This window comes from Lutra lutra, chromosome 11 (assembly GCF_902655055.1).
Source record: "Lutra lutra chromosome 11, mLutLut1.2, whole genome shotgun sequence".
NCBI lineage: Eukaryota > Metazoa > Chordata > Mammalia > Carnivora > Mustelidae > Lutra > Lutra lutra.
The window spans coordinates 56245164-56259017 of NC_062288.1; the positions used below are offsets into that span (position 1 = coordinate 56245164).

Consider the following 13854-nt stretch of genomic DNA (forward strand, 5'->3'; position numbering starts at 1 on the left):
TCAATTTTTATTGAAAACAAATGGCATTATCAACTAATATTTTAAGCTACACGAAGAACTGTACACATCCTATCCTGAAGTCTAATTGTATGTATTGCTTAAAAGGAATGAAAAATTTTTTTAAAATTTCCTGTGCCAAGTCCCTTTCTTTCTACAAATTATGCTTGCTTGCTCCTTAATATATGTACTTGGAGAAAGCTTCCTCACTGGACCTGCTTCAAAAAAGGCAACAGAGTTTTAACTTTGTTTTTAACATTTCATTATGCACATTTCAAATCTGCAGCAAGGTTGAAATAATATGTCCAGCATCTAGATTTTACCATTTTTTGTTAAACTTTACCACATTCATCCATGAATCCATGTTGTTTATGCTTTTTGAAACAAATTACAGTTATCAGCACGCTTCCCCGAGGTACTTTAGCATGTGTATCATTAGCTAGAGTTCAGTATTTAAGGTTTTTCATTGGGTGCAACATTTATATATAATACAATGCACAAATGTTAAGAGTACATTAGTTGAGTTTCAACAAATGCATTAACCTGCTACCCAAACTCCTACTTTTTTTTTTTTTAAAGATTTTATTTATTTATTTAAGAGAGAGAGAGGGAGAGCAAGAGCAGGGTGGGGGGTGGGAGGGGCAGCAGGGAAGAGAGAAGCAGGCTCCCTGTTGAGCAGGGAGCCCAACCTGGGGCTCAGTCCCAGGACTCTGAGATCATGACCTGAGCTGAAAGGCTGATGCTTAACTGACTGAGCCACCCAGCCACCCAGCCACCCCCCCCACCCCCCCCACACAAAGACCCCTCACACCTTTCCTTGTCAAATCTTCCCCCATCGGTCCGCCCCCAAGGCAAGGTTTTCTACTATAGATTAATTTCACCTGTTTGAGAATTTCATATAAGTGGAATCATGCAGTGTGTACTCTTGTGTCTGCTTTACTCGTCATCTTGCTTTTGATTTTCATTTATGCTGTTGCATGTGTCAGTAATTTGTTTACTGTTGAGTAATATTTCATTGTATGAATGTAACACAGTTTGTATATTCTTTCTCCTATTGACGAACATCCACACTGTTTCTAGCTATTACAAATAAAACTGCTATGAGTGGTTTTTTGAGAACTTTCTTAATAGAAGTCTTCTGTGAACATAAGTTTTTATTTCTTTTCTAGGAGTGAAATTACTGGGTCATATGGTAAGTATATTAAGATACACATTTTTTTTTTTCTAAAATAGTTGTGCCATTTTACATTCTCACTGGTGATAGAATTTTGACTGGATGTCTCCAACATTGCCTCATGATCAGGGTAGGTAATAGCTAAAAGAAGCTTCCTTGACAGTATTCTAAACCAAGTTGCTATCTGGTTCCCTGGGAATAATTGTGTATTTTTTTTGCTTGTATTATAGATTTACTATACAACTCTGAGGTACCTGGTTAGAATTAGCTTTTAATTTCTATTTCATATTCCTGACAGTTTGTATGATTTTCCTTTTATTATGTTAATGTAATGAATTGCACTGACTGATTTTCAAATATTAACCAATTTTCTTTCAAAGTTGTAATGTATTGTTCTTTTTATGTGTTATTAGATTCAATTTGCTACCATTTTGATTTAGGGATTTTTAAACAATAGATTTATGAGATTTATGAGAAAAATCGGTTTGTAATTTTCTGTCCTTATAAATCCTTCTTTAGTTTTGGTGTTGAGTTTATTCTGGTGTCATAAAACAAATTGAGAAGTATTTTCTATGAGAGTATGTTAGATTGATGTTATTTCTTTGTTAATTTAAGAAGTTGCTAGTGAAGGGGGTGGGCTTGAGATTTCTTTTGGGAAAAGTCTTTAAATATGGGTTCATTTTCTTTAACAGGTGTAGAGCTATTTAGATTTTATTTATTTTACTTACTTATTTTTTAATTGCTTATTTTTTATTTTTTTTATTTTTATTTTTTTATTTTTTTTTTTAAGATTTTATTTATTTATTTGACAGAGAGAGATCACAAGTAGGCAGAGAGGCAGGCAGAGAGAGAGAGGGAAGCAGACTCCCTGCTGAGCAGAGAGCCCGATGCCGGGCTCGATCCCAGGACCCTGAGATCATGACCTGAGCCGAAGGCAGCGGCTTAACCCACTGAGCCACCCAGGCGCCCCAATTGCTTATTTTTTAAAAGATTTTATTTTTGAGAAACTCTATGCCCAGTGTGGGGCTTGAATTTAGAACCTACATGTTCTACCAACTGAGCCAACCAGGTGTCCCTATTTAGATTTTATTTTTGTGTAGGTTTTGGTAAGTTGATCTTTCCCTAAATTTTTCTTGTTCATTTAAATTTTCAAGTTTATTGGCATTCAATTTTATTGGCATTAATATCTTACTGTTTTTTAATATCTACAGTATGAATTGCAATGATGTTGCCTTTTATTTTTATTTGTTTTTCTTTGCTCTTTTTTATGCTTTGTTCTTTGATTATTTCTTAGTTAAAAGGTAGGATTCTGTACACATTGTGACATGATTTATGCATTTTAACAATATATTCTGGAGATGATTTTATAGCAGTATTCAAGAGATTTTCCTAATTTTTTTTTTTTTTTTTTTTTTTTACTGCTGCATAGGACTTCATAGTATGGCTGTTCACACAACTAGTCCCCTATAGATAGACATTTGGTTTGTTTCCAGTCTTTTTGCTGTAAAAATAGTGCTGAAGGGAATAACTTTGTACATATGTATTAAAAATTTGTTGTCGTTCATTATGATCTCATTCCCATGTGTAATTTAAAAAGCCAAATAAACAAACAAAAAATCCACAAAACCAAGCTCATAAATATAGAGAACAGACTAGTACTTACAAGAGGCAGGGTTTAAGGGGTGGGCAAAATGGATAAAGGAAATAAAAAAGTACAAACTTACAGTAATAAGATAAATAAGTCATGGCAATGTAATTTGCAGCATGGTGACTATAGTTAATAATGCTATATTGCATATATGAAAGTTGCTAAGAGACTAAATCACATCACGAGAAAAAAATTCTGGAATTATGATTGGTGATGGTTGTTAACTAAACATTGTGGTGATCGTTTCACAATACATACTAATATGGAATCATTATGTTGTATACCTAAAACTAGTATAATGTTGTATGTCAATTATACCAATAAAAAAATAAATAAAAAATTTTACTGGTGTTATCTTTGGGGTAGATTCTTAGAAATGGGATTTCTTAAAAATGGAGGAGAGGTAATAGCTATAGATTAAAAGAAATTTAAGAGATCGGGGCACCTGGGTGGCTCAGTGGGTTAAAGCCTCTTCCTTTGGCTCAACTCATGATCCCACAGTCCTGGCATCAAGCCCCACATCAGGCTCTTTGCTCAGCGAGGAGCCTGTTTCCCTTCCTCTCTCTCTGCCTGCCTCTCTGCCTACTTGTGATCTCTGTCTGTCAAATAAATAAGTAAAATCTTTAAAAAATAAAAAAAGAAATTTAAGAGATATAACAATCAGATGCTATAGATGATTTTGATTGAATCCTGCTATGAAAAAATGAGCTATTTATAACATTTTGAGAACATGAGTAAATTTAAATATAGAATGGGTATAAGATAAAATTAGGGAATTATTTTTGTGTTGTTGTGATAAAACCATTGTGTCTAGATAGGAGAATGTCATTTTTTTTTTTTTTTTAGACGTGTAAAGTATTTTGGCATAACATGTCATTGTGTGTGACACTTTGAAACAGCTCAATCATCATAATAAAAAATATAGATAGCTAAAGCAATAAAGTTAATATGACAAAATGTAAATATTAACAGTGGTTGACTCAAAGGAGTTCATTGTACCATTCTTTCCTACCTTTTATATGTTTGAAAATTTCTTGATAAAAAGTTAAAAATTAGAAAAATCATAGGGGCACCTGGGTGACCCAGTTGGTTGAACATCTGACTCTTGATTTTGGCTCAGGTCAGGGTCTCATGGGTCATGAGATCAAGCCCTGCATCTGGCTCTGCACTTGGCAGGGAGTCTGCTTGAAGATTCTCTCCGTCTCTCCCTCAAATCACGCATGTGCACACATGCACTCTTAAATGAAATAAATCTTTAAAGAATATATATAAAATTGTCTTGTCTTTCGAATGAATTGTTGTTTTTATTCTTATGGTGTAACTTTCCTTATCCATAATAAGAATTGTTTCTTAAAACTGTATTTTGTCTAATACTAATATAATTATCTCATTATACTAGTATACTATCTTAGAATACTAGTGTAATTTCTTTAGGTTAATATTTGTTTGGGAGTTGGTTCAGAGGCTGCAGCTAGAGAGGAACGACCTGGGGAGAGCTCTAAAGATGCTATCTGGGGATGCCTGGCTGGCTCAGTAGGAAGAACATGTGACTCTTAATCTTGGGGTCGTGAGTTTGAGCCCACTAGAAAAAAACCAAATTAGCTTTAAGAAAAAAATGTTGTCTATGCACATGGCCTTGGGCTGTGGCTTTCATCTTCTCTCAGAAGGCTAGTCTGGTCTCCAGAAATGCTTGGCAATCATCCTTAATTGTCACAAGGAACCTCCCTGTCTCTAGCATCTGTCCTCAGAAGACTGGCACCGCTGGGGTGTCCTCTGTTTTTGAAGAGTGTATTCTTAGAGCTAATACCTTTTTTTTTTTTTAACCAATCCATTTTTAAATTTTTAAATTCTTGACATTACAGAACTAAACTGAAATTTATTAACATTCCACTCTTACATTTCTTATCGACAAACAGAAATAAAATTCATGATCCAAAAACCCAAACAAAACTAAAAACAGGGAAAAGCTTATAAAACTAAATATGGATCCCAGCATTAACAGCTGAACAGAGAATGTGATTTTTAAATTCTTTTTTTTTTTTTTAAAGATTTTATTTATTTATTTGACAGAGAGAGATCACAAGTAGACGGAGAGGCAGGCAGAGAGAGAGAGAGAGAGGGAAGCAGGCTCCCTGCTGAGCAGAGAGCCCGATGCGGGACTCAATCCCAGGACCCTGAGATCATGACCTGAGCTGAAGGCAGCGGCTTAACCCACTGAGCCACCCAGGCGCCCCTGATTTTTAAATTCTTAGCGGATGATAAAGTTGTGTAGAAACTGAACACTTACAAATTATTTAAAACCTGGAATCACTGACCAGTGATTGAAGAGACTGGATGTCTCTTAAGTATTGTGATGGTATTGTTCAAGTACATGGGCTGAGAAATGTCCAAGCAGAATAAAGGGTAGAGTCTTCTTCCAAGCTTGAAGTGTTTGTGTCTGAACTTGGAACTTGATAATGTTGGTGGTGTTGTGTTCAGAAATGAAAACTAATTAAGGAAGGAGATACTGTGAAGAGGACAGGAGCCATTGTGGATGTTTTCCTTGGTGAGAAGCTGTTGGCTCATGTAGTAGGTCCCATTGGTAAGTGGTTCCAAGAACCATAGGCAAGTTGGCCTAAAAGCACCTGGGATTATTCCTCCAATCTGCAGGAACCAGTTCAGGCTGGCATTAAGGCTGTGGATAGCTTGGTGCCAATTGATCCTGGTCAAACTGAGCTGTTTAATGTTGGCCAATGGACTGGCAAAACATCAAAGATTGACATAATCATTAACCAGAAATGTTTCATGATGGATCTGATGAAAAGAAGAAGCTGTACTGTATCTACATTGCTATTGGTCCAAAGAGATCCACTGTTGCACTGTTGGTAAAGAGACTTACAGATACTATGAATGGCACCATTGTGGTTTCAGCTGCTGCTACTGATTCTGCCCCCACAGTACCTGACTCCTTATTCTGGCTGCTTAGGAGAATATTTTATGGATAATGGCAAACATGATTCATTCACCTATGATGAGTTATCCAAACAGTCTGTTGCTTATTGTCACATCTCTGCTGCCCATGAAGACTATCCTGGTGATGTGTTCTACCTACATTCCCATCCGTTGGAGAGAGCAGCCCAAATGAACGATTCTTTTGGTAGCAGCTCCTTGACTGCTTTATCACTCATCATCAACACAGCTGGTGATGTGTGTGCTTATGAGCCAATGAATGTCATTTCCATCCCTGATGGACAGATCGTCTTGGAAACAGAAATGTTCTACAAAGTTATCTGCCTTACCATCAATATTGGTTTGTCTGTGTCCTTTGTCAGATCTGCTGCCCAAACCAGGGCCATGAAGGAGGTGTCAGGTACCATGAAGCTGCAATTGGCTCTTAATCGTGAAGTGGCTGCCTTTGCCTGATTCAGTTCTCACCTCCACAATTCTTGAGTCATGACGTCCATCCGAATGTCTGAAGCAAGGAAAGTATACTGCTGTGGCTACTGAGGAACAAGGGGCTCTTATCTTTTCTGGTGTAAGGGGTACTTGATAAACTGGAGCTGTTTCTATTTAATTAATTATTTCTTGCCTGGAGTATTTAAAACCAAGTTTTAGAAGGCATGATACTTTATCATGAAGTATCATGATGCTTTAAAAGACAAAAAAAATGTTTTTAAATGTAACCACAAAGCCATTTTTACATCTATCAAAATGAAGTATGCATTTTTTTTTTAAGATTTTATTTATTTGACAGACAGAGATCACAAGTAGGCAGAGAGTCAGGCAGAGAGGAAGAGGAAGGGAAGCAGGCTCTCTGCTGAGCAGAGTACCATGCGGGCCTAGATCCCAGAACCCTGAGATCATGACCTGAGCCGAAGGAAGAGGCTATAACCCACTGAGCCACCCAGGTGCCCCAAAGTATGCATTTCTTAAGTTATAGTAAAAACAACTCAAATTTCCCTATCATCTCAAGAAATGTCTTTTTACAATTATTATTTTTTCAAGCCATAATCCACACAAGGTCCACATTTGGTTCTTACAGTTTCGTTTGCAGAAGTGCTCCATTTCCCCCTCCCTAATTTGATTTACTTCTTGAAGAAACTGGGTCAGCAGTCTTGTGGAATGTTTCAGTTGTATCCTTATGGTGTTTAATTTGCCTTTTCATCCTCTGTATTTCCTGCAGTCTAGAAGTTAGATCTAAAAATTTGATTAAATTGTATTCTAGATTCTTGACAAGGACATGCTATAGGTGATGTTACAGACTCTATTATTTCATCACCTCAAGGGCCACATAGGGTCAGATGGCTTCACTTCTAGGAATGCTTAAGTTGTTTATGTGATGGCAGCCTCATTCCTTCACTGTAAAGTTTTCCAACAATCTTTCACTTAATGATTTTGGTATCTATTGATGAACACTGCTGATTCATTTGAAAATAAATAGGGGTTGCAAGATGGTGATTTTCTAATGCAGTCATTCCTTCTTCATTTATTAGCTAGAATTCTGTATAGAAGAACTTTTTTACATCCACGAGGGTTATTTGCTTATCCTGAAATACTGTTCATACCAGAAAGGCAGGCTATGTATGTATGGATGGATGGATGGATGGATGGGGTGCCTGGGTGGCTCAGTGGGTTAAGCCTCTGCCTTCGGCTCAGGTCATGATCCCAGGGTCCTGGGATCGAGCCCCACACCGGGCTCTCTGCTCAGCGGAGAGCCTGCTTCTCCCTCTCTATCTGCCTGCTTCTTTGCCTATTTCTGCCTACTTGTGATTTCTCTCTCTGTCAAATAAATAAAAAATAAAATAAATATATACATATATTTTAGATTTTATTTATTTATTTGACAGAGAAAGAGATCACAAGTAGGCAGAGAGGCAGACAGAGAGAAAGGGGGAAGCAGGCTCCCCGCAGAGGAAGAGAGCCTGAAGTGGGGCTGGATCCTAGGACCCTGAGATCATGACCCGAGTCGAAGGCAGAGGCTTAACCCACTGAGCCACCCAGGCGTCCCAAGATCTTTAATTATTTCCTTTTAATTATCCAATTTTACAGTAATGTATTGGTTACTTAGCAACCTCCCTGATGTCCATAGAATCTTTCTCTTTTTCCTTTTTTGAATAGCAGTCTGAACCCATTCAATGTGTTTCTGTCAGTTGCAATTGTTGACACTCAAATGGTTCTATTTTGGGTACAAGTGGGAAACTTTTGAGTCTTCTGTATTTGTTTGATATGAAAATATTAGCTTTTGGTAGACTTTGTTTTCTGGTACAATAAGACATCCCAAGCTCAGCTGGTATATTTCTTGGAATTGACTGGAAAATCCTGAGGCCTTAGGAAATGATGTTTTGAGACCACAATATGGGATTCTTGTTGCTACTGAGTTATTGTTGCTTCTTGGCCGTTTCAGTAGACAGATTTAGAAAACAAGTAACTATAAAAAAAATTTAAAGTATGAGTTTATACTGATATTTGTAACTAATTTAAAATTATAAAAATTTTTGAAAAGATTTTATTTATTTATGGAGAGTGAGCATGAGGGAGAGGGAGAGAGAATTTGAGGCAGACTCTGCACTGAATGCAGAGCCCAATGTGGGACCAAAACCAAGAGCTGGATGTTTAATCAACTGAGCCACACAGGCTCCCCATTTTTTTTTTAAGGTTTATTTGTTTATTTGAGATAGAGAGAGCGTACAGGGAGGAGGGGCAGAGGAAGAGGGAGAGAAAGAATCTCAAGCAGACTCCCAGCTGAGCAGGGAGCCCGAGGTGAGGCTTGATCCTAGGATCCTAGATCATGACCTGAGCCAAAATCAAGAGCTGGGCTCTCAACTGACTGCACAAATCAGGTGCCCCACATGGTTTTTTGTTTGTTTGTTTGTTTGTTTAAACCTTTCTTTTTCTTTTTAAAGATTTTATTTATTTATTTGACAGAGAGAGAGGGAGAAGCAGGCTCCCTGCCGAGGAGAGAGCCCGACGTGGGGCTCGATCCCAGGACCCTAAGATCATGACCTGAGCTGAAGGCAGAAGCTCAACCCACTGAGCCACCCAGGCACCCTTTTTTAAACCTTTCAATGCTGAACAGCTTTAACATAAGTTTCTTAGTAGTAGTATATTAAAAAACATGTATATGTTGGTTTCCAAATAATATAATTGTTGCTATTAACAATAAAACTACTAAATGAAACTAGATAATTTAAGGTTGTTTGCCTTTCTAATTTTTTTTTCTCTAAGATTATATCCCACTCAGAACTGTATAGTCAAAATGTTTTGTTCAAAGGTCAGTTGATGGGACGACTGGGTGGCTTAGTGGTTGAGCCGCTGCCCCCGACTCGGGGCATGATCCCAGAGTCCTGGGATCGAGTCCCGCATGGAGCTCCTTGCTCTGCGGGGAGCCTGCTCTCTCTCTCTCTCTCTCTCTGACAACTAAATAAATAAGATCTTTAAAACAAAAAACAAAAAAAACAAAGGTCAGCTGGAATAATTCTTTGTGTGATTTTTGTCACCAAACCATCCACTAGTAGGTTCATTTGCTTTAGTTTGTTTTCAAATTTCTCTGTTTTGGTTTTTATTTCCTTTTTCGGTTTAGTTTGGGTCTTGCTTCCTACCTACTCCTTGAAATATTTCTTTTACTTGTCTTCTGGGACAATACTTTTTCTTGGGTTTTATTTATTTATTTTTCTGGCTCGTTTTTGGGGCTTCTATTCAGTTTCCTTTCCTGGTTCCTCCTCTTTTTCCCACTTTTAAATCCTGGCATGCAGTAGGACGTCTCTGCTACATGTATTCACTTCCTGCTGAACACATCTTGTCCCATAGTTTTTAGCATCATTTGTTTTCTGATCACTCTCAAATTTATATCTCCTGCCTGGACTTCTCTGAATTGCAGATCTAGATCTCCAACTTTTCATTCACCGTCTGTACTTGGATGTCTAATAGGTAGTTTAAATGTCACATGTCCAAAAGTGAACTCTTGATCTCCATCCAGCTGTTCCTCCGGCAGCCTCCTGTATCTCAGTAAATGACAGCTCTATCATGTTGCTGAGGCCAAATACCTACCTAGAATCATCCTGACTCTTCTCTCTTATATTCCATAACTGTTCCATCAGTATATCCTATCAGCCTCTTTCCTGAAATACAGTAAGGATCAAATCGATCTTCCATTCCTCACCATCTCCCCTGCCACCACCATCCCCTACTAACGTGCTATAAATTCACCAAGATTCTGATAATGCTCTTGTAACAGGTCTTCCCATTTCCACCCATGCTTCTCCTTCACAAACTATTCTCAACTTGGCAGAGTGAGCTGTTTAAAGTCATTCCTGTGTTCAAAACTCTCTAATATATTCCTTCAAAAACATCTGGATTTGAGTACCAAAATAAACATTCCTTCAAATAATTTGGTACTCCCCCTGCCCCCCCGCCCCAGTTTAGGGGTTTGGGAAAATTGAATGGACATAAGTGAAACAAGGCTGTCTGTGTATTGCTAATTATTGAAAGTAGGTGATAACATTAAATTCATTATACTCTTCTCTTTATTTCTGTGTATATTTGATAAATAAAATATGGTAGCCGCTAGCCCCGCGTGGCTATTGAGCACTTGAAATGTGCGAGTCTGAATTTAGATGTGCTGTGAGTACACTGGCTTTTAATACACACAGGATTTTAAAGACTTAGCAAGAAAGAAAAAAAAGTAAAATAACTCATAAGTATTTTCTTATATTAATTACATGTTAAGATGATAATATTTTGGGGCACCTGGGTGGCTCAGTGGATTGAGCCTCTACCTTCGGCTCAGGTCATGATCTCAGGGTCCTGGGATCGAACCCCACATTGGGCTCTCTGCTTAGCAGGGAGTCTGCTTCCCCCTCTCTGCCTACTTGTGATCTCTTTCTCTCTCTGTCAAATAAATAAAAAAATAAAAATCTTTAAAAAAATAAAATAAAAATTTAAAAATGTTTAAAAAAGATGATAATATTTTGGATATATTGAGTCAAATAAAATATATTACTAAAATTAATTTTACTTATTTCTTTTACCTCTTAAAATATGGCCACCAGAAAATTTAAAATTACATTTGTGGCTCATATCATCTTTCCAGTAGATCCACAAAGCCCTCTATGATCTGGGTCCTGTTTTCTCTCTGATTTCATCTCCTGCCTTTTTTCCCTCTTTCTTGCTTATACCACTCAACCCACACTGATCTCTTTGCTAAGAACAAGCAAAATACATTCTCCCTGAGGACCTTTGCCCTTGCTAATCTGTCTGCCTGGAGCACTCTTGCTCAGTGTTTCTGTGGTCACACTCATGTTCTTTCAGGATTCTCTACTCAAGGCACCTAAGTTTTCAGAGATATTTATTTGATCCATATAACACACTATCCCCTGCACTCTATTCCTCTTAGTCCGCTTTCTTTTTCTTTATAATACTTACCATTACTTACTTTTTGGGTTTTGTTCATTTGTCTTCCTATCCTGAACATCCAGCATAATGCTTACACAGTATAGGTATTTGGTAACATTTTCTGGAAGGAATGTCTATAGATTGTGAAAATAATTATGTCAAGTTCAATACTGCTTTCTGCAATTCTGCAAAAATGAGGTTCAGGTTTCCTAAATGTATGAAGAATAAAAATTATTAAAGTAAACTAATTATCACTACAAGATATTCCCAGCATAAGAAAACATATGCTTTATAAAATGATATAATTCCTGTTTTATTCCTTTCAAAAGAATTAAGGTAAAATAAATAACCTTATATGAATTAATTTTTAAAAATGTGGACATAAGGGGCGCCTGGGTGGCTCAGTGGGTTAAAGCCTCTGCCTTCGGCTCAGGTCATGATCTCAGGGTCCTGGGATCGAGCCCTGCATTGGGCTCTCTGCTCAGTGGGAAGCCTGCTTCCTCCTCTCTCTGCCTGCCACTCTGCCTACTTGTGATCTCTCTCTGTCAAATAAATAAATAAAATCTTTTAAAAAAAATGTGGACATAAAATATTATGTTAGTTTCAGGTGTACAACATAGTAATCGGATAATTATATACATTACTAAATGCTTACTACTATAAGTGTAGTTACTGTCTGTCACCATGCAACATTATTACAGTATTATTGACTATATTCCCTATGCTGTACTTTTCATCCCCATGACTTTTTATTTCTTTTTTTATTTTTATTTTTATTTTTATTTTTAGAGAGGAGGGGAGGGTTAAAGGCAGGACGAGAGAAGGAATTTTAAGCAGGCTCCATGCCCTGCAAGAAGCCCTACTCAGGACTCAATCTCACAACCTTGGGTTCATGACCTGAGCTGAAATCAAGTCAGACACTTAACTGACTGGGCCACCCAGGTGCCCTGACTTATTTATTTTATAACTGGAAGTTTGTACCTCTTAATCCCCTTTACCTATTTTGCCCACCGACCCCTCCCCAGGCACTCCCCTCTGTCAATCACCAGTTTGTTCTCAGAGCTAATACTAATCAATTTCTCTATATCTGTGTAATTAGTAATATAGGGATTTTAGAGATACTTATGATGAATTCAATAAAGTAAATAAAATACAGACAAAACTTACCGAATGTCAGAAATGGCTTTTATCCAATAGATATCCCATTTCTCAAAGGCATTTTCCAAATTCTTTTATTAGTCTGGAATTTTTACTGTTTTAATGGTAATCCAGTAAAGTAGGTCGTGCCAAGGAGCTTAGAAATTTTTTTGGGTACATTGAAATTTTGTTGTGCTAGTAATTATAATAAAACTTGATCTGTTTGTAAGATAACTTGAAGGCAGTCATTGTTCTTTATTTAAAGCTAAAACTATGTAGCAGGGAAAGGAACCAAAAAAGGAAAAATGCAAAAGGACTATTTTTAGCCTATTGTCTTTATCTTAAAATGTAAGATGACTAAGTATAATAATGAAATAATTTAGAAGCAAGGAGACCTTTTCCTTATTTGACTACATTTACTTCTCTATTTTAATTTCAAACAGTCTTGGTCATAGCATCCTTTCAACCATAACTAAAAAAAATGAAATTACACCACCAAGGTATATGACAATTTGGATTGTGAAATTGTCAATAGACAAAACTGGCAGATCAGGGTTAGCACTGTATTATAAAGACCTTTAACTAAGACTTTAAAAGTATATCCTTCTTGATTTTGTGGATTATTTTGTACTCGTTTAGCAAACATCTACTAAGTGTATATCATGTGTCAACACTGTACCCATCACCCCAGGTTACAAAACCATATTTTCTTTTCTTTTCTTTCTTTCTTTCTTTTTTTTTTTTTTTTTTAAGATTTATTTATTTATTTGACAGACAGAGATCACAAGTAGGTGGAGAAGCAGGCAGAGAGAGAGAAAGCAGGCTCCCCGCTCAGCAGAGAGCCCGACCCTCGGATCCCATGACCTGAGCTGAATGCAGAGGCTTTAAACCACTGAGCCACCCAACCATGCCCCCCCCACCTTTTTAAAAGATTTTATTTATATGTGTGTATGTGAGAGAGAGGATGAGAGAGAGAGCATGAGAGGAGAGAGGTCAGCAGGAGAAGAAGACTCCCCGCTGAGCAGGGAGCCCCATGTGGGACTCTATCCCAGGACTCAATCCTGGGACTCCAGGACCATGACCTGAGCCGAAGGCAGTCGCTCAACCAACTGAGCCACCCAGATGCCCCAAAACTGTATTTTCATAGCGGCTATCGTCCACTGAAAACTGAATATGAAGTAAGTGCTTTCCAGAGATTATTTTAGTTAATTCTCATGGAGGGGGTGGTGGTGAATTTTATTACTCTCAATATGCAGGCAGGGAAATGGAGGCTTTCCACAGAGTTCTGTTTTCAAAGAGTTCACCATCTAGAGAGGTGAGAATAAGAGTATCTATATTATGAAGTGCTGGCTGCTGCCTTAGACAGTGCAGGAGGACTGCCTTTGGTTGCGGCAGTGAGGAAGGCTTTCCAGAGAACAGGAAGCTTGTTCTGAATTTGAGAGGCAGACAGGAGCCTGCATGGTGAAGAAGAGTGGAAAGGATTGCTAGCATACTGAAAGACACTGAGATTGGAAATGATCTGAACATG

General features: G+C 37.6%; 1 pseudogene; it reads left to right on the plus strand.

The window, feature by feature from the left end:
- The first annotated feature begins 3195 nt into the window (after window positions 1-3195).
- LOC125080501 (ATP synthase subunit alpha, mitochondrial-like) lies at window positions 3196-6407 on the plus strand (annotated as a pseudogene).
- Window positions 6408-13854: the final 7447 nt, after the last annotated feature.